The sequence below is a fragment of the Spermophilus citellus genome (assembly GCF_964194105.1).
Source record: "Spermophilus citellus genome assembly, chromosome: 6".
Classification (NCBI taxonomy): domain Eukaryota; kingdom Metazoa; phylum Chordata; class Mammalia; order Rodentia; family Sciuridae; genus Spermophilus; species Spermophilus citellus.
This window is the reverse complement of record NC_138187.1, coordinates 153,025,059-153,049,413: the sequence shown is the minus strand read 5'-3', so window position 1 is coordinate 153,049,413 and position 24,355 is coordinate 153,025,059. Positions and strand designations below refer to the sequence as shown.

The 24,355-nt window shown below is 34.9% G+C and overlaps 1 protein-coding gene and 1 long non-coding RNA gene across 2 annotated transcripts in view; one reads left to right on the top strand and one right to left on the bottom strand.

The window, feature by feature from the left end:
* Positions 1-24,355, bottom strand: part of LOC308650944 — a 902,096-nt gene that overhangs the window by 567,557 nt on the left and 310,184 nt on the right. The window lies entirely within an intron of this gene.
* The window catches only part of XPR1 (xenotropic and polytropic retrovirus receptor 1), a 182,757-nt gene that overhangs the window by 78,556 nt on the left and 79,846 nt on the right, over positions 1-24,355 (top strand). The gene's annotated exons all lie outside the window — the stretch shown is intronic.

Genomic DNA, 24,355 nt, shown 5'->3' with positions numbered 1-24,355 from the left:
CATTTTACATCTATTTGCAGAAGAAATTCCTCATATTCTTCTGGGGAACCTTTGATAAAGAATAACAGTGTTGGGGCTGGGATTGTGGCTCAGCAGTAGAGAGCTCGCCTAGCACAGGCGGGACCTGGGTTCGATCCTCAGCATCACATAAAAAATAAAGGCATTGTGTTGTGTCCATCTACACCTAAAATAAATAAATAAATAAATAAACATTTAAAAAAATGAATACCAGTGTTAGGGCTATCTTTGATTTTGTTTGTGTTTTAGGAACTCTTTCTGCACAGATATTGTTCTTTTTAAAAGGAGAATTTCCACTCTGTTGCTTCCTAGAAATCACATCAATTGTTTATTTTTTATTGATGCTTTTTTAAGTATTTTAAAAAAGTTTGTTTCCTATGAAAGAATGAGTGAGATACTAAAATACATATTTCAGGGTTAAACCTAGAGAGTCCTTTTGTTTTGCAAAGAACAGATCATAACTGTGAGATTGACAAAGCAAAAATAGGATTAAATGCCTTCTACCCTTAAATTAAGGGTAATCTTGATTAAAACAACTATGATCTCTCTTAGGACTTACTGAACAACAAGTATATGCTAACACAAATCCCTGGGAGGAATCCACAAGCCAAGGAATATATAAAGTCCTTTGCCCTTGGCGTAAGACAAAAGTGAAAGCTAAAAGATGTTTAGATTAATTGAATATTATTATAATAGCTAAATCACCTGAAGAGGTGCATTTATACTAAGGAGTTTATTCCTTTGCTTGTTTTCAAGTTAAGTTGCTTAAACGTTTAGTTTTGACTTCCCTAAACAATAGTGTGGTTTCACTTATCGACAGAGATTGTAAATGTAAGTAGAATTAACTCACCTGCATGGATGTCTGATTTACTTTGGTTATAGAAATAAGTATCAATGGGTTCTTTCGTTTCAAGCAACTGAAGTTGAATGACTAAGTAAAATGAGGATTTATTTAGGGATATTATGATAGCACATGGAATTGAAAGAATAGCCAGATCAATTGGGCGAAAAAAAACAAAACACAAACAAATCTCAGTCAACTTAGGTACTCCTAGCAATACAAATCATGGAATTACTTTCGGAGAATATATCTAAAATTGTCTATAACAAAGGACATCTATATACGTTTTTTAATTCAGTATTTTTTCCAAATAATTGCTTTGGTTTTGAGTTTATTACTATGGTTACATATAACTATTGCTAACTTGAATGATTTTATTATTTTATTAGTCAGCATATCAGCCTACAGTCATCCTAGATGTAATCTTTTGCTTCAGTGCTCAGTAACTTTTCTGTATTTTGTTTTCTCTCATATTTTTGGCCTTTGAAATTGTCCCTTGCTTTCTTATAGTTACATATTTAAAGAAATGTTGGCTTAACTCAAGCTGCTAAAATGAATAGACTGGGCTGGGCGTGGTGGTGCATGCCTGTGATCCCAGCGGCTGGGGGTGCTGAGATAGGAGGATAGTGAGTTCAAAGCCAGCCTCAGCAACAGTGAGGTACCAAGCAACTCAGTGAGATCCTGTCTCTAAATAAAAATACAAAATAGGGCTGGGGATGTGGCTCCACGGTCGAGTGTCCCTGAGTTCAATCCCCTCTCCCCATCAAAAAACGAATTACCATAGACCGAATGGCTTGAATAACAGATATTTATTGTTCATGGTTTCAGAGGCTAGAATTTCAAGATCAGGGTGCCAGAATGGTCAGGTTCTAGTGAGGTTACTCTTTCTGGTTGTTTCTTCACATGGCATTTCCTTGGTTTGTTTATGTGAGATCTTGCCCCTCTTCCTCTTTTTAATGCCATCATCAAAAACTTCTGCCCCTTGTTCTCATCTGAACCTAATTACCTCCTAGAAAGCCCCAAATCGTATCATATTGGGTATTAAGGCTTCAGCATATGAACTGGGGAACTAAAATTTAAATGATTTTTAAATTTCATGGAGCATTTTTAGATGTTTAGGTTATGGTGTCTCCCTTGTTTCCAGAAATTAGAGTCTCAATCTCTTTACCCTTAGCTGAAAATAACCTTGTTAAAAAGTACATCAGGCCATTTTACTCTCCTTACTGAGTCTTACATAATACCCTCCTCTGGCCCCTGCCTCTCTTCAGCTTCATGTTGTATTACTTTCTGATATTGTTCAACAATATTGGATTTCTCTCAAGTCAGCTGTGTCAGTTAGCTTTTCATTGCTATGACCAGAATACCAGACAAGAACAACTTAGGAGGAGGAAGAGTTTATTTTGGCTTATGGATTCAGAGGTTTAGTCCATGGTTGGCCATGTCCATTGCTCTGGCCCCGGAATGAAGCAGAACATCCTAGTGGAGTGGAGTGGTGGAGGAAAGCTGCTTCACTAATGATGACCAAGAAGCAGAAAGACAGAGACATACCCTCAGTTACCCTCTCCTCCAGCCACATCCCACCTTCCTCTAGTTATCACCCAAATGAGAATGGACTGATTAGATTACAGCTCTCACCATCCAATCTTTTCACCTCTGAACTTTATTATTAACACAGGAGCATTTGGGGGACACCGCATATCCAAACCACAACATGGGCCATGTTCTCAGTTCTTACTTTTACAAAAACTCTTTGTGTTCCTCGTCCCTCAGTTCCTTCTTTATATATATCTCAACTGAAATGTCACTTCCTCAGGAAGACTTGCTTGACCTCTTTATTATGGGTTAATGCCTATTGGTATGCCCTTCTCCCATCCTGTGCTTCCCTTTTCATTACTACTTTGTTCTTCTACTTATTTATTCAATCTGTTTTCTCTTGAAGTGCAGGAACTAAATTCACCTTCCTCATCACTGTGTCCTTCATCAGTAACACAGTTCCTGGCACATAGTAGACAGTTTTTAAAAACTTGCTGTTGAAGCTGGGTGTGGTGGCATATACCTAGCAGCCCAGTGACTCCAGTGTCTGAGGCAGGGGGATCACGACTTGGGGGCCAGCCTTGGCAACTTAGACTTTTTTTTTCCAAAAAGTAAAAAGGGGTGAAGATATAGCTTAATGGTAGAGCACCACTGAATTCAATCCCTATACCCCCCCCACCACTTACTATTGAATATATAACATTGATATTTAAGACACCTTATTAGATAATCTTATGAAGTAGTTAAGGGGATGATATTATACTTAAGTCAGTCTCTTAATGAGGTTTGAATTGTTTTTACTTTTAAATTTTCTAGGCTTTCAAGGCCTAGAAATTTCAAATTAACTTTTTTTTTTATATGAAATAATTTTAAACTTAGACTAAGATACAATATTGTATAAAAGTTTACATATACTCTTCACCCAGTTTTCCCTAATGTTAATAACTACAGAACAGATTTCAAAACCTGGAAAGAAACATGTTCATACAGCATTGTTAACTAAATTATAGACCTTATTAGAATTTTACCAGATTTTTTTCTCATGTCCTTTTCTGTACCAGGACCCAATTCAGGATCCCGCTTCCTATTCAGTTGACTTTTCTCTTTAGACTCCTTCAATCTGAGACAGCTCCTTTGTCATGTCTTTGGTACTTTGATGACTTATTTATATAATATCTCAGTATACTTTTGTCTGTTATTTTCTACTTATTAGATTCAGGTTATGACTTGTATCAAGAGTTTCAGAGAAGTGATGTTGTGTCCTTCACAGTGCATCATTTCAGGGACCACGTGTTGTAGATCTGTCTATTGTCTGTTTATTATTAGTGTTAACCTTGATTATCTGTTCAAAGTGGTATATGCCCAATTTATCCCCTGTAAAGTTACTATTTTTCCTTTTGGTCTGATAAATATCCTCTTGCTCCTCAAAAATTTTGCACACTGATTGTAGCATCCATGAATGCATCTTGCTTTTGACAAACACTGTGGTGTTTGCCTGATGGTGATTTTGTATTTCTCTCATTCCTTCTACATTTATTAATTAGAATTCCTCTGTAATGAAGAACTATCCTTCCTCCCAGACCTATTATTCAATTATTTTATATCAATATGGATATGCATATTTTATGGGTTATAATCCATTACATCATTTGTTTTATTGCTTTGGCCACTGGGAGTTTCTTCATATTGGTTGAATTCATTTTATGTCATTTTGGTATATCACCATCCTTTTGTGAATATATCTTATTTTTTAATGTCTTATATCTTGTATTTTCCCCTTCTCAGCTCTGGAAATCAGCTTCATCTCCTTAGATTCCTAAGTTCTCTTACTGGAGAATGGTATTTAGAAACCAAGGTCTGAGTGTTAGGGTTTTGCATTACTAGAGTATCATTGTTCCAAAACTGGAAAGTGGATTGAGCTAGGAAGTGTGTGTGTGTGTGTGTGTGTGTGTGTGTGTGTGTGTGTGTTTTAACCTTGCATATACTTACCTGTATTTCTGTATCTGCCAATCAGCATGTACCCATTTACCATGAATTCTGATTTCATTCTAATACACAAGAATTATTATAGCTCTCCCCCTTTTCCAGCTCCTTAAGGTATAGTTTCCCAATACTCTTTCATGTTTTCTGTGCCTGAAATTTACCTGATAGTTCTGTGTCAAAAGATACAGACTGGTAAATACTTATTTAGTATGTTAATAAGGCTCAGGTTTGTTTTGGCTAGTAATGTCTTTAAGAAGGATTACTTAAGAAGGTATCTGAGAACTGGGAAGATAAATGAATATGAATATTGGGAATGGGAGAAGGTGGTTAGGAGAAAAATGGCATACGTTAAGCTCAAGAGGTAAGGAAAGGATCATTGAATCCAGGAACTGAAAATAGCTTAGCATAGCTATATAGGTTGAGATATAGAGTCAATTATAGTATTTTAAGCTGAATAATTATACTCCCTTTACTTCCTCCTTTCTACAGTGGAAAAGCATGTTTAGCATAACTTTTTGTTATTAGACTTAAAAAGGACAAAATTGTATTTATGCTTCTTTGTATCCCATATAATTTTACAAAGGTATTGACATAATTTCTTTAAAAAGAGTCTCAGAGAGATTAGTTTAATCAGTTATATGAATCAATGAATGTGTCAGTGAAATACTGAGAATTATTTTCTCCCTTCTTATCTAAGATGGCATGTTTTACTTGCATGTTTTAAGAATAATCCAACTATAAAGTATGCTGTAGGTGTTATATGTTCAGTTTATATTTATGTGATTAAGAGCCAAAACAGTGATTTTTAGATCAGAAATTGTTAAGATTTTAAAATTGAATTATATATGTTCTCTTACTCTCAAGAAAATAGAGACTTTACTACCTGTCCAAGTCTTTGATATAAAACCAGTAGGCTTATTTTAAAATTGCATTTTTGTAGTCAGTTTTTTATGTCTTAATTTTATTGTTTTATGTACTTTTTCTTTGTTCTCTCATCTTTCTTAGCATATATTGATTTTGTGATGCAAATCAGTTTTCTTTCAGTCAGTGGAAGTATTCTTTTACCAAATAAGTGGCTGCCTCTTTAGTCTAATTTGAAGAATATTAAAATGTTCCAGAATGTTGAGGATGGGGGAAGCATACACAACTTTGGCTTTGAGGGAATTCAAGCCAAGAATTTAATTTTTTAAGTTGGAATATTGCTGTGAAGTCAATAAATTTTGGAAATATTGAGGAATGTTTTTAAAACAAAGAGTTTAACAAAGGCTGAAAACCATGTCTTGATTTTTCAGTCTCAATTGTGTGCTCTTTCTCGTTTTAAAATAAATTTCTGTTTCTTAACATTTCATATCTGAATGAAATATTGAAATGTATTCATCAGCAATGTATTCTCTCTAGTTATATGTCTTAGTTCATTCCTGCTTCTGTAATAAAATACTTTATATTGGGGAATTTATACATAATAGAAGTAAGTTTATTTCTAGAGTCTGGGCAGATCAAAATCAAGGCAGTGGCAGCAGGTTTGTTGTCCAGTAGGGGCTTACTCTCTGCTTTCAAGTATACATATAGAACACAATTTTTCATGTCTCTGGTTGTACACAAAGTAGAGTCACACCACTCAGTTCTTCATACATGTAGTTGAGGTAATGATGTCCATCTCATTCCACTGTCTTTTCTACCCTCCTGCCCCCTTCCTTCCTCTCTCTCACCTTTGCCCTAGCTAAAGTTCCTCTATTCTTCTCATGCTCCTCCCCACCCCCATCCCCATTATGGATCAGCATCTTCATATCAGGGAAAACATTCAACATTTGGTTTTTGGGGATTGACTACTAAAGTTAGGATAATATTTTCCTACTCCATCCGTTTACCTGCAAATGCCATGATTTTATTCTCTTTTAATGGTGTATATTAGTCCATTGTGTATATATACCACATTTTCTTTATCCATTCATGTACTGAAGGGCATCTAGGTCGGTTCCACAATTTAGCTATTGTGAATTGTGCTGCAATAAACATTGGTGTGGCTGTGTCCCTGGAATATACTGTTTTTAAGTCCTTTGGGTATTCACCAAGGAGTGGTATAGCTGGGTCAAAAGGTGGTTTCATTCACAGTTTTCCAAGGAATCTCTATATTGCTTTCCATATTGGCTACACCATTTGCTGTCCTACCATCATGAATATGCCTTTCTCCCCACATCCTCGCCAACACTTACTGTTGTTTGTATTTTTAATAGCTGCCGATTCTAACTGGAGTGATATGAAATCTTAGAGTAGTTTTGATTTGCATTTCTCTAATTGTTAGAGATGTTGAACATTTTTTTTTATATTTGTTGATTGATTGTATATCAAGTGTCTGTTCAGTTCCTTGGCCCATTTAATGATTGTTTTGTTGTTGTTGTTTTGGTGTTTAGCTTTTTCAGTTCTTTAGATATCCTAGAGATTAGTGCTCTATCTGATGTGCAAAGTGCTAAAAATTTGCTCCCAAGCTGTATGCTCTCTATTCACCTCACTGATTGTTTCTTTTGCTTGGAAGAAGCTTTTTAGTTTGAAGCCATACCATTTATCAATTCTTGCTCTTAATTCTTGCACTATTAGGAGTCTTATTAAGGAAGTAGGGGCCTAATCCTATATGATGGAGGTTTGGGCCTACTTTTTCTTGTATTAGACTCAGGTCTCTGGTTTAATTCCTAGGTTCTTGATCACTTTGAGTTGAGTTTTGTGCATGGTGAGAGATGAGGTTTAATTTCATTTTGTTGCATATGGATTTCCAGTTTTCCCAGCACTATTTGCCAGGCTATCTTTTCTCCAATGCATGTTTTTGGATTCTTTGTCTAGTACAAGATAACTGTAATTATGTGGGTTAGTCTCTGTGTCCTCTATTCTGTACCATTGGTCTACCAGTCTATTTGGGTGCCAATACCATGCTGTTTTTGTTACTATTGCTCTGTAATATAGTTTAAGGTCTGGTATAGGGATGCTACTTGCTTTACTCTTCTTGCTAAGGATTGCTTTAGCTATTCTGGGTCTCTTATTTTTCCCAGATGAATTTCATGACTGCTTTTTCTATTTCTATGAGGAATGTCATTTGGATTTTGATCTGAATTGCATTAAATCTGTATAATGCTTTTGGTAGTATGGTCATTTTGACAATATTAATTCTGCCTAACCAAGAACAAGGCAGATCTTTTCATCTTCCAAGATTTCTTTAATTTCTTTCTTTAGTGTTCTATAGTTTTCATTGTAGAAGTCTTTTATTTTGTTTCACCTCTTATTAGGTTCATTCCAATTTTTTTGAGGCTATTATATATGCGGTAGTTTTCTTCTTTTCCCTTTCAGAGGATTTGTCACTGATATACAGAAATGCCTTTGATTTATGGGTATTGATTTTGTATCCTGGTTTTGGAATCAGGGTGATATTGGCCTCATAGAATGAGTTTGGATGTGCTCCCTCTTTTTCTATTTCCTGAAATAAATTGAAGAGTATTCGTATTAATTCTTTAAAAGTCTTGTAGAACTCAGCTGTGTATCTATCCTGTCCTGGTCTTTTCTTGGTTGGTAGGCTTCTGATGGCATCTTCTATTTCATTGCTTGAAATTGATCTGTTTATCTTGTGTACATCATCCTGATTCAATTTGGGCAAATCATATGACCCTAGAATTTTGTTAATGCCTTGGATGTTTTCTATTTTATTGGAGCTCAAGTTTTTAAAATAATTTCTAATTATCTTCTGTATTTCTGTAGTGTCCATTGTGATACTTCCTTTTACATCATGGATGTTGGTAATTTGAGTTTTCTCTCTCCTTCTCTTCATTAGCATGGCTAAGGGTTTGTCAATTTTATTTATTTTTTCAAAGAACCAACTTTTAGTTTTGTCAGTTTTTTTCAATTGTTTCTTTTGTTTCAATTTCATTGATTTGAACCCTAATTTTAATTATTTTCTGTCTTCTACTGCTTTTGGTGTTGATTTGTTCTTCTTTTTCTATGGCTTTGAGATGTAATGTGAAGTCATTTATTTGTTGACTTTTTCTTTTAAGGAATGAACTCCATGCAGTGAACTTTCCCTCTTAGCACTGCCTTCAGAGTGTCTCAGAGAATTTGATATATTGTATCGGTGTTCTCATTCACTTCTAAGAATTTTTTAATCTCTTCTTTGATTTTAATCTCTTTGCAACCCATTGTTTATTCAAGAGCATATTATTTAGCCTCCAAGAGTTGAGTAGCTTTCATTTTTTTATCATTGATTTCTAATTTCATTCCATTATGATCTGATAAAATGCAGGGTAGTATCTCTACTTCTTTATATTTGCTGAGTTGCTTTGTGGCTTAATATATGGTCTGTTTTAGAGAAGGATCCATGTGCTGCTGAGAAGAAAATGTATTTATTAATTGAAGGCTGAAATATTCTTTTTATGTCAGTTAAGTCTAAGTTATTGATTGTATTATTGAGTTCTGTAGTTTCCTTGTTCAGCCTTTGTTTGAATGATCTATCCAGTGGTGAAAGAGTGTGTTAAAGTCACCCAGAATTATTGTGTTGTGGTCTATTTGACTCTTTAACTTGAGAAGAGTTTGTTTGATAAATGTAGACACTCCATTGTTTGGTGCATATAAATTTTATTATTGTTATGTCTTGTTGATGAATGGTTCCTTTAAGCATTATGAAATATCCTTCTTTATCCCTTTGGATTAACTTATTTATTTCCATCTACTTATTTGATGGAAACTCCTACTTGTTTCTGCAGTCCATGTGAGTGGTATGTTTTTTTCCCAAACTTTCACTTTCAGTCTGTGGATGTCTTTTCCTATGAGAAGAGTTTCTTGAAGGCAGCGTATTATTGGATCTTTAAAAAAAAAAAAAATCCACTATGCCAGTCTATGTCTTTTGATTGGTGAGGTTAGGCTATTAACATTCAAGCATGATTTATATTCCTGGTCATATTTGTTTATTTTTGATATTTAACTTGACTTGGTTTCTCCTTTGACTAGTATTTCCTTTAGTGTAATACCTCCCTTTGCTGATTTTCATTGTTGTTTTTTGTTTCCTCCTCATGGAATATTTTGCTGAGGATGTTCTATAGGCTTCCTATGTGTAAATTCTTTTAATTTTTTTAAATCATGTAAGGTTTTATTTCATCATCAAATCTAAAGCTTAATTTTGCTGGATATAAGGTTCTTGGTGTCCATTTTCTTTCAGAGGTTGGTATATGTTGTTCCAGGATCTTCTAGCTTTCAGGGTCTGGGTTGAAAAATCTGCAGATATCATAATTGGTTGTTTCCCTCTTCTGATTCCTTTCTCTTGTGGCTTTTACAATTCTCTCCTTATTTTGAATGCTAGGCATTTTCATTATAATGTGCCTCGGTATTGATCTGTTTTGATTTTGTACATTTGGTGTCCTGTAAGCCTCTCTTGTATTTGGTTTTCTAATTCATTATTTGTGTTTGGAAAATTTTCTGATAATCATTTCATTGAAAGGATTGTTCATTCCTTTGGTTTGGAATTCTGTGCCTTCCTCTATCCCAATAATTCTTAAATTTGGACTTTTTATGTTATCCCATAATTCTTGAATGTTCTGCTCATGGTTTCTGACCATCTTCAGTGTGTGGTCAACATTCTTTTCAAGATTATATATTTTGTTTTCATTGTCTATCTTCCAAGTGATTAATCTGCTAATGATGCTTTCTATTGAGCTTTTAATTTGGTTTATTGTTTCTTTTATTTTAAGGATTTCTGTTTGATAGTTTTTCAGAACCTCTATCTCCTTATTGAAGTAATCTCTTCTTCCTGTATTTGCTTATGTAGCTCTTTATTAAAATGATCTTTTACAGCCTGTATTTTTATTCTTATATCATCCTTTAATTCACAGAACATTTTAATTATGTACATCCTGAACTCCTTCTCTGTCATTTCGTCTGTTGTGCTGGCCATGGATTCTAATAATATAATATCTTGGTTTGTTGGGGGCATTTTCTTCCCTTGTTTTTTCATGTTGTTCATGTGTCTTCCCTTCTAGCCCTGCAGATCCAAGGTGTTACAATTTTTACCCTATAGGCTTATAGTATCCCTGAAGGTTTCTAATACCTTTCTTTTAATGGTGAGAACAATGTGAATAGATCCCAATACAAACAATATACAACCTTAAACCAAACAGCTGCTATAAAGACGTTTATGAGTTTATCACAATAAACAGAAAAGGTAAGTCCAATAATTATCTACAAAAGGTTTGCAAAAGGGTCTGCAGTTTCTGATGGTGGACAAAGAACTGGGAGTGAATTGTAGGATGAGATGTTGAGGGGGTAGGAGATGAGGATATAGAGATGTTAGATTTTAGAAAATGTGAAAGAGGAATCTAAAGAAGTTGGTTAGTAGGAAGAGAAGAGAGTGATTTTGGGGAGACAAGTAAGTGGGAAGACAGTAGAGAGAGAAAACAAACATAAAAATTAAGAAAAATAAAAATGTATAAATAGGAGATAAAAGAATATACAACACCATTGTAATATACTATTCAGACATTTCAGTCCTCAGTAGCCTAATTCATGAAAAGTACTTGGTTTCGCAAATATTGGGGATGTGATGATGGTGGGAGAAGGAAGAGAGAGAAAATCTCAAAGGAAGATACAAGGATTGTTTTTGTTGGAGATCAGTATCTTTCCAGCTTCCTTCTCATCCAATAGGTGGGATTGTCTTTTGTTTACTGATATCTCCACCCTCAGGGTGGTGGAGGTTATTAGGGTAGGAGGGTTGGTTCAAGGTTCTCTTTTGGAGCCCACTCATGTGATGTGGACACCTGGTCTTATCTCCTTATATCGCCTGCAGACCTCACAATTCCTGCTCTCTATTTTAGTCTCTAAACTGTATCTCATTCATCCCCATTCCTTTCTACTTCCCAATCAGGAACCTTTCTCTGCAGAGGCCTTGTGAGCTGCACTCTGGGAGCTATCACAGAAAGCTGTTTTATATTGGGCAGCTCAGGACAAGGTTTTGTGAGCTGTGGACCAACCTTGTAGCCACAGGCACTGTGCCGGGTTAGCGGCTGCCAGGAGAGTGGGGAGTTGGGGACTTTTGGTACCTTGATATTGCTTCTAAGCCCCAGCCGGTGTTCCAAGCTGGGACTTGCCCCAACTAAAGATGGCCACAAAGGTGTCCCAAGATGGAGGCGGCTGATGTTACCAGCTCTTAGCTTTTAGTATTATCAACTCATCCCAGGGTTCTTTTCCTTAATTCGAGGCAGAAATCATGAAGGTGCCACCGCCTGTATAGGGACTGGCAATAGTTGCAGTGCCCCAAGATGAAGGGGACCATAGGAGCCCTACATTGGTAGATGGGGGTCCACACGGGAGTGGCCAGACTTCCTGCATGTGGGCAGCAGCTGGGTATCCTGCTTGGGAGCACAGCTGTGATTCCTGCACAGGTCGGCGATCAGGAGTCCTGTGCGGGTGCTAATGCTGGTGGTCCTACTTGGGCACCCGGAGGACCTGCAAGGACAAGTGGCCAGGAGTCCTGTGCTAGCACTAAGACCTGGAGACCTGCATGGCTTGGCGGCCATGTTTCCTGCACTGGAGCAGCTGTCAGGGGTCCTCTAATCACTCGCAGAGAAACATATTCCCACTACTTGACTCCCAGGCCCTGAAGCAACACAGCATGCAGCCACCCTGTAGCCCGCCATCTTGGATCCTCTAAAAAGGTGGATCTATTAATTAGCTAACAGAATTAGTGGATGGAAATCTTTTAATAAAGAATAGATAATTCTCTTAAAAATATCATCTATATACAAGTTTTGTCATGTTGGTTAAATATAGAACAGTGCTGGAAGAAGTTCTTATTATTGTCTTTTAATAGAATCTATTTCCAGATCTTCCATATATACTAATTCCTGGAATTTTTCGGCCTGAATAATGAATTGCCTGCAGTCAAGATGTTCCCTTTCCTATTGCTTTTCCCTTACTCTATGAAAGAAAAACTCATCTTTTACTCACTTTGAGTTTTGGTATATACTTTGCCACTCTGGCCTCCAAGCAAGAGAATACTTTCCAATCTAGTCATGCACTGCTTAACATTATTTAAGTCAATGATAGATTCCATATATGACAATATTTACCATATCACCAAAGTATATAGTAGGCTCTACTCTCTAGGTTTGTAGAGGTACACTCTATGATATTTGCACAGTGAAGGAACTGACTAATGTCATTCTCAGAATGAATCCCATTGTTGTTACCAGTAAATGTGGGATTCTTTGGCTCAGTTCAGGATAGAAGTCACAAAAAGGTAAAAGGCAGCTCTTTTTGATGTTACCAGCTCTTAGCTTTTAGTATTACCAGCTCATCCCAGGGTTCTTTTCCTTATTTCAAGGCAGAAATCATGAAGGTGCTAGCAATACATCTAAGTGAGACTTCATTGGGGCTTATACATGAGCACAAGGAAGACACTGTGTGGGGTAGGGCTCCTGGACCCAACTTGAGCAAAGTTCATATAGACAAAGGGTGAGTTTGCACAGCCGCGCAGGTAGCTATTATACATGATCTCAGGATTTCTGCACATCTTGTCAGTTCTTTGCTCTCAGCATCAGAGGCTGCACTTGACTGACAGTCTGTGCATGCATGTTAGGTTTTTCTTTGGGGCTTATAAAAGATAGTAAAGGTGCTAGCTGTTGCCATCCAAGGAAGGTCATTTATCAGTCTAGTTCAGGCATATTGTGTATGCGGGGACTATGGCAAAGCTTGGGAGGGTAGTCAGCAGCTTCTGAACCTGGTCGGTGGTGGAAACATATTTTTGGAAGCAGTTTGCATTAGGTGAGAAACCTTGGTAGAGGATTCAATACCCTTCCTGCTCTGCCTCATCATGATGATTGACTGTACTCCAGTATTCATTGTAGGTATTGGATTTTTCCAAGTCCGTGTTTTTGTATTCAGTGAAATTGAAGGAAGACTTAATCATGAAGCTTAAAAATCCTTAAAACTAATTTTAAGAATTAAAATTATTGTGTGATTTTTTAAAAATATGTGGAAAGGTGACATTTCATTGCTACAATAAACTTCCATTTTGATCTACTTATTTATGTATATGAAGTTTCTCTGCATTTACATGGATAAGTTGAAAAATAGGGATAGAAATGAATAATTGTCTATAGTATTTAGTATTCTAGCAAATGATATAACATTTATCATTCTAATAATGTAACATTTGTCAATTGAAATGTGAGCCAATTGGGGGAAAATGCTCTATTTAAATATGAGATTTAAAGTTTCCAATAATATCTAATTTTTATGTTTAATATTTCTAAGTATTTATGTTGTTTTGATGCAGTGTATTCTAATAAATTGTAATAATATTCCAATGCAGAAGAATTTTTAATATTTAACTTTATGGCTAGGAAAGTTTTATGTTTAAATTTTAATTTATATACATATTTAATGTATGATGCTATATTTCATAAACAGCTTTCAAACATAAAAACATATCAGGGTAAATTCTGTAATCTATGTTGACTGGGAATAAAAATTAAAGAAGAAAATGGAATATTTATTTTCCATTTGTTAAAGAGGAGGTTTAAAGAATACCAACCCCAACTACTTGGGAAGCTCAGGCAAGAGGGTCACAAGTTCAAGGCCAACCTTAGCAACTTAGCAAGTTCCTATCTCAAAAAATAAAAATAACTGGTGATGTGGCTCATTGGTAGAGCACCCCTGTGTTCTTTCCCTAGTATCAAATATTCATATACATTTATATATATATATCCACACACATACACATATATATGTGTGTGGAGATATATAATATTTTAAATGTATTTGATAATGATGGTAGTTACCAAATTGCTGGGGCATTTAAATTCCATTATATGTTTTAAATAATGACCTTTTTTTTTGAAGTTACAGTGCAACAGAAATCACATTGTACATGCAAGATTCATAATTCTTTTAGAGGTTACAAGAGCAAAAATGTTGAAAAATCACTCATATGTACCACTGTCTTTACTATTGATTTATTGCCCTTCTTTGAATTATTTATCAGTATTTCTAGTGTTGGTATTCTTTGGCTAGCAAGACATTAGGTAACTATTCATTGGGGGTAATTAATAAGAGCCAGTGTCAGTGAGATTCATTTCATCTCAATTACGTGTCACTAATATGGATTAGAAGATTGTGTGTGTGTAGTTCCTTCAAGAATATTTATGAGGGTATATGTGAAATAAACCTCATATCATTAAACTCCAAAATAGACTGAAATCAGAAAATATTGTTAGAGATCACTTAATCCTGGCTGGATTCAGAATCATTTTGTAGAAATTAGCAGTTTTAATTATTTGGCATTAAAAGAGAATTTAGGATTGCTTATTTACATGCTCTCCTTTTTAAAACAGAAAACACAGTGCCAAAAAATCACTTACTCAAGCTCACATAGGTAATTGGCAACAAAACTATATCCAGTTGATCATTAAAATAGGTGGATTTTACCTTCAGAATATCTCTTGAATTTTTTCACTGATGTCTCCAGTGCCTTTACCCTAGTTCAGGCTGTCATGATCTCTCACTTGATATCTGCTGTGCTAAGTCTGGTTGGTCTCCTGACATCCCCTCTTCTGGAAAGCGTATCTGATCATAATTATCCCTCTGTTTAATGTCCTTGAAAGATGTTTCATGTATCTCAGGATGAAGGCTAACCCTTTGTTTTCCTGGCCCTTAACTAATCAGGCCCCTTGCCTCTCTAGCCTTAACAGCCATTACTGTCCCCCTTTGCTCCTGGGACTGGTTCCATAGGACTTCTCTTCAGTTCTTCAAATGTACCATGATTCTTTCTTTCTATAACATATTGTTACATGTCGTTCCTGCTATTTGGACCATTTTTGCTCTAGCAAATGCCTGTTTATCCTTCAGATTTCATCTCAAGTGACACTTCTTCTGAGACTCCAACACCTCTCCTTGCTCTATTCTTCATAAGGTTCCAGTACTGTTTTTTTCTAATGTTCATTTTCTTCAAAATTCATTTTGTATTTTTGTGTCTTTTTTTTTTTTTAATTAGTCTTTTCCCCTAGGTAAGCTGTGATCTCTGAGGGCAGAGTTTTTGTGTATTTGGCCTGCCACATTGCTTGGTGTGTAGGCAGGACTCAGTATTTGTTAAATGAATGATTTCCAATTTATCCCTGTTTTTACTACATCAGTGATTTCAGAGGTACATTTTTAATTTTTGAAATCTCTTTGCCATATGCTTTGTGTAATTTATCCTTTAATTAAAGTCTTTTTTCCCTAGGTAGACTGTAATCTCTGAAGGCAGAATTTGCGTTCATTTTGCTTATCATTTTATCTCTATTCCTGCTACATTGATTGCTTTGGTGCATAGGAAGGACTCAATATTTGTTAAGTGAATGATTCCCAAATTATCCCTAGTTTTACTACATCAGTGATTTCAGAGTAACATTTTTATCTTTGAAATCATCTTTGCCATATGCTTTATGTAATTTATCCCCCCATCTGTTGATGTCATAGTATCTGGAAAAAAATAAAATTTCAAGTTAGCTATTCCCAGTTATAATTCACACTTAAAAAAATTTTAAAAACACCCCCTTTTCTTAAAACATGAAACCAGTAATACTAAGTACTTTCTATATTTGATGGAGCATAGTTACATGTTTAATTTTTATTTATCATCTCTCTCATAAATAGGAGAAACTTTAAAGTCATAGAAACTATTGTATATGGAATGTAATTGAAATGCAAAGAGGTAGTCATGGTGATATTGAAGTTAATGTCTCTCAAGTATTCCACAGATTACTGTTCCTGGAGATTTTGATTGATGCTCTCTATCCCCTTCCATATCTTTCTCCTGCCATTACCCTCTTCATATCCAAGGAGGATGGTTTTCTTATACATAACTTTTGGAAATACAGTATGCTATGTCCCAGTTCATAGAGTAACAGTGTATACCAGCATATTAAAGCTTCTTTTGCCTGACAGCAGATTTTCTCAGCATTGATACTGTTAACATTTTGGACAGGTTAATTCTTTGGAGGGGCAGGAGGCAAAGAAGGAATTGCTGTCCCTGGCATTATAGGATGTTTGGCATTGTCCCTGGCTTCTATTCCATTAGACTAATGACATCCTCCCAGATGTCCAGTTTTGACAACCAAAAATGTCTCCAGACGTTGTTAGATGTCCCCTGGGAGGCAGACTTGCCTATCATTAGGAACTACTAATTTAAAGAAATCAGTGTAACTGTTTATCACACATTTCCCAAATTTATTTAAGGACAGAATCCTTCTCTTTTATCTATTCCACATGGATACTGTCTTTCTGACAGGGTAAGAGATAATCAGAAAAGACCTTTCTTTAGTAGATGATGTTTAATCTGGGACCTTAACCTAAATGGTAAGAAAAAGCAAAGACAAAATGGTTTCCAGCAGAGGAAACAGCATGTTTCTGGGTACATGATGGACAATTGAAAAAAGCTAATGATGTTACTGTCTGACCACAGGTGATGATAGAGTAAAGTTAGGGTGGTTGACAAGGGACTTTCATGTACAAAGGCCATGTTAAGATGTTTGAATTTTATTCAAAAAATGTGTGTGAGTGTGTGTGTGTGTGTGTGTGTGTGTGTGTATACACTTAGAGAGGGAGAGAGAGAAATAGAGAGAGATTGATAAATAATTCACATACCATAAAATTCACCCTATGCAGTTCAGTGGTTTCTAACAAATTCACAAAGTTGTACAACCATCACCACTGATAGTTTCCATCACTTTTCATCTCCCTCTTCCCTAGCCCTTGCCAACCACTAATCTCCTTTCTGTCTCTTTCTCTGTCTCTGGGTTTTCTTGTTCTGGACATTTGATATTAGTGAAGCTATATAATATGCAGCCTTTGTAATGTAGGGCTTTCCCATTTTTTCTCTACAAGGCTTATCTGCAGTGTAGCATTTTACGTATATCCTTGCTTATATGGCTGAAAAATATTTCATTATATAAATATGCCACATTTTGATAGATATTTGGGTTGTTTCCATTTTGGAGCTATTTAAATAATGCTGCCATGAACATTGATATGAGTTTTTCTGTAAACTTATGGTTTTACTTCTTTTGGTATATATACCTGGAAGTGTAATTACTGAATTCTGTGGTAACTCTATATTTAACTGTTGCGGGGAACTGCCAAACTGTTTTGCAAAGTTGTTGTACCATTTTACATTCTTATTAGCATATTTTAGGGTCCCAATGTCTTCATTTCCTTACCAACATTTGTTATTGTTTGCCTGCCTTTATCATAGCTATGCTACTGGATATGAAGTAAGCATCTCATTGCAGCATTGATTGGCATATCACTAGTGACTAATGATGTTGAAATATTTTCATGTGTTTATTGGCTTTTGTGTATCTTCTTAGGAGAAATGTCTACTCAGATCCTTCACCTGTTTTGAAAACTGGGTTTTCTTTTTATTGTTGAGTTTTAAGAATTCTTTATATAATCTAACTACTAGAGCCTTCGCAGCTATGTGGTTTGACAATATTTTCTTCCATTCTGACACTCTTTTTTCTTTTGATATTGCCTTTTTAAAAAAAATGTTTATTTTTTTAGTTTTAGGTGGACACAATATCTTTATTTTATTTTTATGTGGTGCTGAGGATCGGATCCAGTGCCTCACGCACGCCAGGCGAGCATGCTACCACTTGAGTCACATCCCGAGCCCCTTGATATTGCCTTTTAAAACAGGCAAGCTTTTTTTATTTTGAGAAGTCCAGTTTATTGATTATTTTTTCTTTTATTGATTGTGCTTTTGGTGTCATATCTAAGAAACCATTGCCTTGTCAAAGGTCAGAAAGATTTATGCTTGTGTTTTCTTCTAAGAGTTTCATAATTTTTGCTGTTTCATTAGGTCTTTGATACGTTTTGACTAAATTTCTGTATATGTTTTTTTTTGTATATGACTATTGAATTGCTGGATTTTTCACTTTAATAAATCATACTTTTCACAAAATATTAATATTATATCAAATTTGCAGTTTAAAAAACAAGTGTATAGAGCACATACTGTGTTTGATGATTGCTTTTTGGTAATACTGGAGATTGAACCCAGGAGCTTTCTGCCTCTGGGCCCTTTTTAATTTTATTTTGAGACAGGGTCTTGCTCTGTTGCCTAGGCAGACTTCAAATTTGGGATTCTTTTGCCTCAGCTTCCTGAGTCGCTGGGATTATAGGTATGCAACACCATGCCCATCTTGGAGCACATACTGTGTGCAAGACATTATGTTGAGTATAGGATCTATAAAAATAAAATAGACATAATTCTACCCTCAATATCTCATAGATCTGGAAATTAAGGAAATTGAGAATAGCCAAAAAAAATTTGAATGTAACATCACATATGTGATGGAGTTAATGGAGTTTTTTTTAATATATGACAGAGGAATTCATTACAATTCTTATTATACATATAGAGCACAATTTTTCATATCTCTGGTTGTATCCATAGTATATTCACACCAATTCATGTCATACCTGTACTTTGGATATTAATGATCATCATATTCCACCATTTTTAATAGCCCCATGCCCCCTTCCTTCCCTTCCAACCTTTCTGCCCTATCTAGAGTTCGTCTATTCCTTCCATGCTCCCGCTCCCTATTCCACTATGAATCAGCTTTAATGGAGATTTGATTTTATTTATTTTAATTTACATAAATTTTTAATCAGTCAAGTTAATGAAAATATCAAAATTTCTGAGTTAGTGTATAGCAGTGCAAGTTTAACTTTTGTTGCAAATAATACAGAATTTGGTTTTTCCATCATCAACAAGCTATGCTGCAGAAAGAGCAGTTGCATTAAATCTTAATTGGGTTTTTGATAGACTTCATTTTTATCTAACTTAGAGATTGCATGACAAGGTTAGGTGACATTTATTTTTTTAATTTTTTTTTAAAGAGAGAGAGAGAGAGAGAGAGAGAGAGAGAGAATTTTTAATATTTATTTTTTAGTTCTTGGCGGACACAACATCTTTGTTTGTATGTGGTGCTGAGGATCGAACCTGGGCCGCACGCATGCCAGGCGAGTGCGCTACCGCTTGAGCCACAACCCCAGCCCACGTTAGGTGACATTTATGTTATAAAAAGTTAAAATATTCCTGAAAGTTGCTGTAAAAAGCACTTGGTGGTGATTACTATGCAGTAGCAGTATTTTGCCCTGATTGGTGCTCTTAAGTAATTTCTATTAACATAGTCATTTAGGGGGATGGATGAGAAAAAAATTGTCATCCAAAAATGTGAGGTGAAGATAAGACCACAATACAAATGACAAAGAAATCAATGTCTGTTTCTCACTCTGGTATTCCCTCCTGCTCTCCCCTCCCCCTTTAGTATAATTGATTGAATTTATGTCTACTTAACTCAGGAAAGGGATCTCTCTAACAGTGTTCTCTGAATCATTCTTCACCAATTCTGGATTTTTTTTTTCACCCTTTTGTCTTCCCTTTTTCTGTTGATGCTGCTCTTGTTGTTACTGTATCTTGCTAACATTTGTACTTAAACACTAATTCTCTTTGAACTAGAATTAGTCTTTTGTGACTTTAGTGACTAATGGTTGACATATTTAGCTTATTGTATTAGTCTGCTCAGGCTGCCATAAAAATATACCACAGGTTGGATTTATTTTTTCAATTTTTTTTTTTAGTTGTAAGTGGATACAATACCTTTATTTTATTTATATGTGGTGCTGAGGTTTGAACCCAGTGCCTCACGGGAGCTAGGTGAGCACTCTACCTCTGAGCTGCAACCTCAGCCCCAGGTGGGATGTTTTAAACAAGAGAAATTTTACTTTTTCAATGTTTGGAGATTTGAAGTCCATGCTTGGTGGGGTTGGCTTCTGGTAAGGCCTCTCTTCCTGACTTTTGCAGACTTGTGTCCTTACATAGCCTTTCTTCTGTAGGTAATGAGGAAGGGAGGAGGACTCAAGTGTCTCTTCCTTTTCCTATAAGGACACCGGACTTATTGGATTAGGGCCACATTAACCTTAAGGTCTTTTTTTAAAAAAAATTTTTTTTAATTTTAATTGAGTACATGCTACAAGTCAGGTACTCTTTTTTTTTTTTTTTTTTTGAGAGAGAGAGAGAGAGAGAGAGAGAGAGAGAATTTTTTAATATTTATTTTTTAGTTTTCGGCAGACACAACATCTTTGTTTGTATGTGATGCTGAGGATCGAACCCAGGCCGCATGCATGCCAGGCGAGCGCGCTACTGCTTGAGCCACATCCCCAGCCCAACCTTAAGGTCTTATTTAATCTTAATTACTTCTTAAAGGCCCTGTCTTTTTTTTTTAAGCAGTAAATTATTTAAAATTTTGTTTCTTTGCTTAATAGCAAGATATCCATACCATGTTTTTTTGGTTTTTTTAAGGCCCTGTCTTTAAATACAGTCACAGTGAGCGTCAGGATTTCAACATATGAATTTGGAGGAGGCACATATTCAAGCCATAAAACCCATATAACACTCAGTGGTCACTTTCATTTAGTTGATATGTAGATAGTTTTTTTATTTTATTATAAGAAAATAGAGGGATTTTCTGTAAAATGTATATTGTTATTGTTGGAGGGAGGAATCCTCTCTCATAGTAGGCTATCTACACCTCAGTTTTTTTCACCTACAAAATAAGGACATTATACTAGTTTTTGAACTCTGAAATTCTTTGATTCTCCAATTCAGAGTTAATGTTTTCCTACATTGTTCAGTAGGTATGTTTTAGAAAGCATTGTATAACATAAGTTTATATTCTATAAGTCAGCCTTCTACCAAATTCCCATAACTGGAATGGAAGGTATAATCATTCTAAATACCTCTAGATTCTGATACAGTCATTTTAATTAGCTATGCTGGTTAGCTTTTACTATGTATAATGTAGAGGTTGGATGTGACATGTGTTTTTTTTCTTCTAACATATAATACCATTTATTTATACAAGTGATTTATCTGTATTCATGAATACCTCTTAATTATAAGCAATATAATAATTGTAGATAGCAAAACTTGAGAATCCCTTTTATATTCTCTGTCAAGGGAAGTAACCTCAATTAGCATTTTGTTATGCCTCTTTCCAATCTTCTTTCTATGAATGTATAGATGAATATTTATAACCATATTTTTTTATAAATGGAATCATGCTATATATATATTCTGTTACTTAAATTTTTTTCCACCACAGTGTGTTGTGGAGATTATTTCATACATGTCAGGATGTATGTATGTCACTTATTTAAATGATTACTATGGTGTAATGACTATTGTGTTATGTAATATTATCACGATTTGTTTAACCAACCCCCCTTTTACTGGACATCAGTTTGTTTTATCACTTGAAAAAAAAACAATGGCCTATGAACATCCTTGCATTTGTTTGTGCAAAAATTCCTTTAGAATATGTTTCCTACATCTGGGATTGAACATACTGAAAATTTTGATAGCTATTGCCAAATTGCCTTCATAAAGGACTTTACAAATTCATATATCTGTTGACAGGGAGTGAGAATGTTCATTTACCCTCATCTTTGCCAAAATGATAACACTGTTTAGAAGTGTTTCTAGTCTGGGGTTGAAAAATTGTATTTCATTTTTTAAAAGTTGTATCTGTATGACATTTGAATGTTGAGCATCCTTTCATTGTTGGCCTTTTATTTCTTTTTCTATGAATTGCTGTAATTTGCCCATTTTTCTTATGAACTTGAATGTCTTTTTAATACTGATTTGTAAGAATTTTTAAAATATATTTTGTATATGAATCCTTTATTTTAAATGTTGCAGATGTATGTTTTCCCTGTCTCTTTTAATTTTGCTTATAGTATGTTGTGGAATGAAGACTTCTTATTTTGTGAAAGTATGAGTCATTCCTTTCATGGTTTTTGTATTTTGTGTAGTGTTAAAAATAACCTCTCTGTTTAAAATCCATTCCTTTCTCACTGACTTGAAGCCCCTTTATCTTAATCTAAATTTCCATATGTATGCAGATCTATTTCTGGACTTTATTTTTTTGTGTTGTATTTTGCTAATTCCTTTACCAATAGTATACTTTCAGTTTTAGTAGTTGACTAGGTCTTTTGAAATCTGAGAGGATAAAGAACACTATTATTCATTTAATTTATTTTGCACAGCTATCCTTACTGTTTTTTGTCTTTTAAATTTGTTGTAATTAGTTATACAATTCTTGCTGTTTTTATTTGTGATTTTCTTCCTCTTTTCTCACAGCTATTATTTCTTAGGGTTATTTTAACATTATAATACCATCTTCTAATTTGTGGCTATTAAGTTGTATATGAACTAGGAAACTATATAACAGACTGTTGGCATTTTAGATTAAAAAAAAAATCTCTGAAGTGAGGAAATGAAATCGTAGGAAACTGATTCATGGGTAGAATGGTCCCACTTTAATACATGTTTTGTTTTACATGTTTGATTTCTAAGTTCTTAGTAGCATTTTATATAGTATATGTTGCTGAATATGCAACCTCTATATAAATGACTTATATTAAAATTATTTCAAGAACAGAAACTATATTTAAGTCATTTTGCTGAACAACTTAATTTAGTCACTTTATATTAATGAAAGTTGCCTGTTAATAGGAAAGCAAAATATATTATTTTGAACAAGCCCATGTTTTTGATTTTGAATTGTCTTAACAATAGGAAACAAAATTAAAATGAAAAAGGAGGTAATTAAGTAAAATAATCGTAACTCTTCTTGTTTTAAATCGGCTATAGCTAGATGCTGTTATAATATGTGTCACATCTGTTACCTTGGAGCTTCCTTAACTCAAGGTCAGCTGTTTTAGAAAGCTGGGGCCTGTTTTATGCTTTAAGAAAGTAATTCTCAGTGGCTTTCAGCAGCTAATTGACTTCATTATTATATCCAAATTGTTAAGTTTCATGAAAAACATAAAAGTGGCCAGCCCCCCTCTTTTCCCTATAAAATCAGTAGAATATCCTGCTTTATGTGCTCAGATCTAAAGCATATCTTCTCCATGTCTAGAAAAGTTGACATGTATATATAAAAATTTTACACAATGTTAATTTTTTAACAAATATATTTGATATGTTTTTTAGAATTTTATTTAAAGCTTTTGTTTTTCTTTAAAATATCTGTAGTACTATGAATTTGTATGTATGTGTATATTGCATGTTATTTAGGGAAATACCATTTCCCTTGTTCTCAGGTCATTATTTAAGAGTTCTGGGATTACATTAAGATTTGGGGGATGAGGGGAAGAGAAAGGAACCTGTTTTCTACATATTTCAAGCTTAGAGTACTCCAAGAGATCCAGAAATAAGGTAGTTCTATATTATGATTACCATCTGGAGAGTCTATTTGAATCTCACTGGGGGAAGAAATATACCCTTTTGTTCTTAGGAATCCTGAAGCTACATGTATTTTGTACTTTGGGATTTAGTAGATTGATATTTGTTTTAGTCAGGTTTCCATTAATATGCCATAATACCCGAGAAAATCAATTTAAAGGAAGAAAGATTTATTTGGGCTTACAGTTTTTGAGGTTTCAGTCCATGGTCACTTAGTTCCATTGTTTGTGGGTCAGTGGCAAGGCAAAACATCATAGTGAGGAGTGCATGGTAGAGCAAAGTTGTATACCTCATAGTGGCCAGGAAGCAGAGAGAGAAAAAAAAGTGGCTGGGGACCCAATATACCCTTTAAGGACCACCCTCTCAATAGTCTACTTCCTCCAAGTAGGCACCACCTCCTAAAGCTTCCATCACTTCCCAATAACGCCATCAGCTAGGGACCAAGCCTTCAACACATGAATTATTTGGCAGGGGGTGAGGGGATGGCATTCAAGATCTAGACCATAACAGTATTCAGTAAGACAACACAAAGTGGATCAGTCCTGCAGAAACATATTGATTGACCCACACAGTGTTTTAAAAATATCTGAACTAATGGTGTCTCCTAAAAAATTGGAAGATCTGACAAAGTGGGCCCCATATCACCACATGGCAGCAATTAG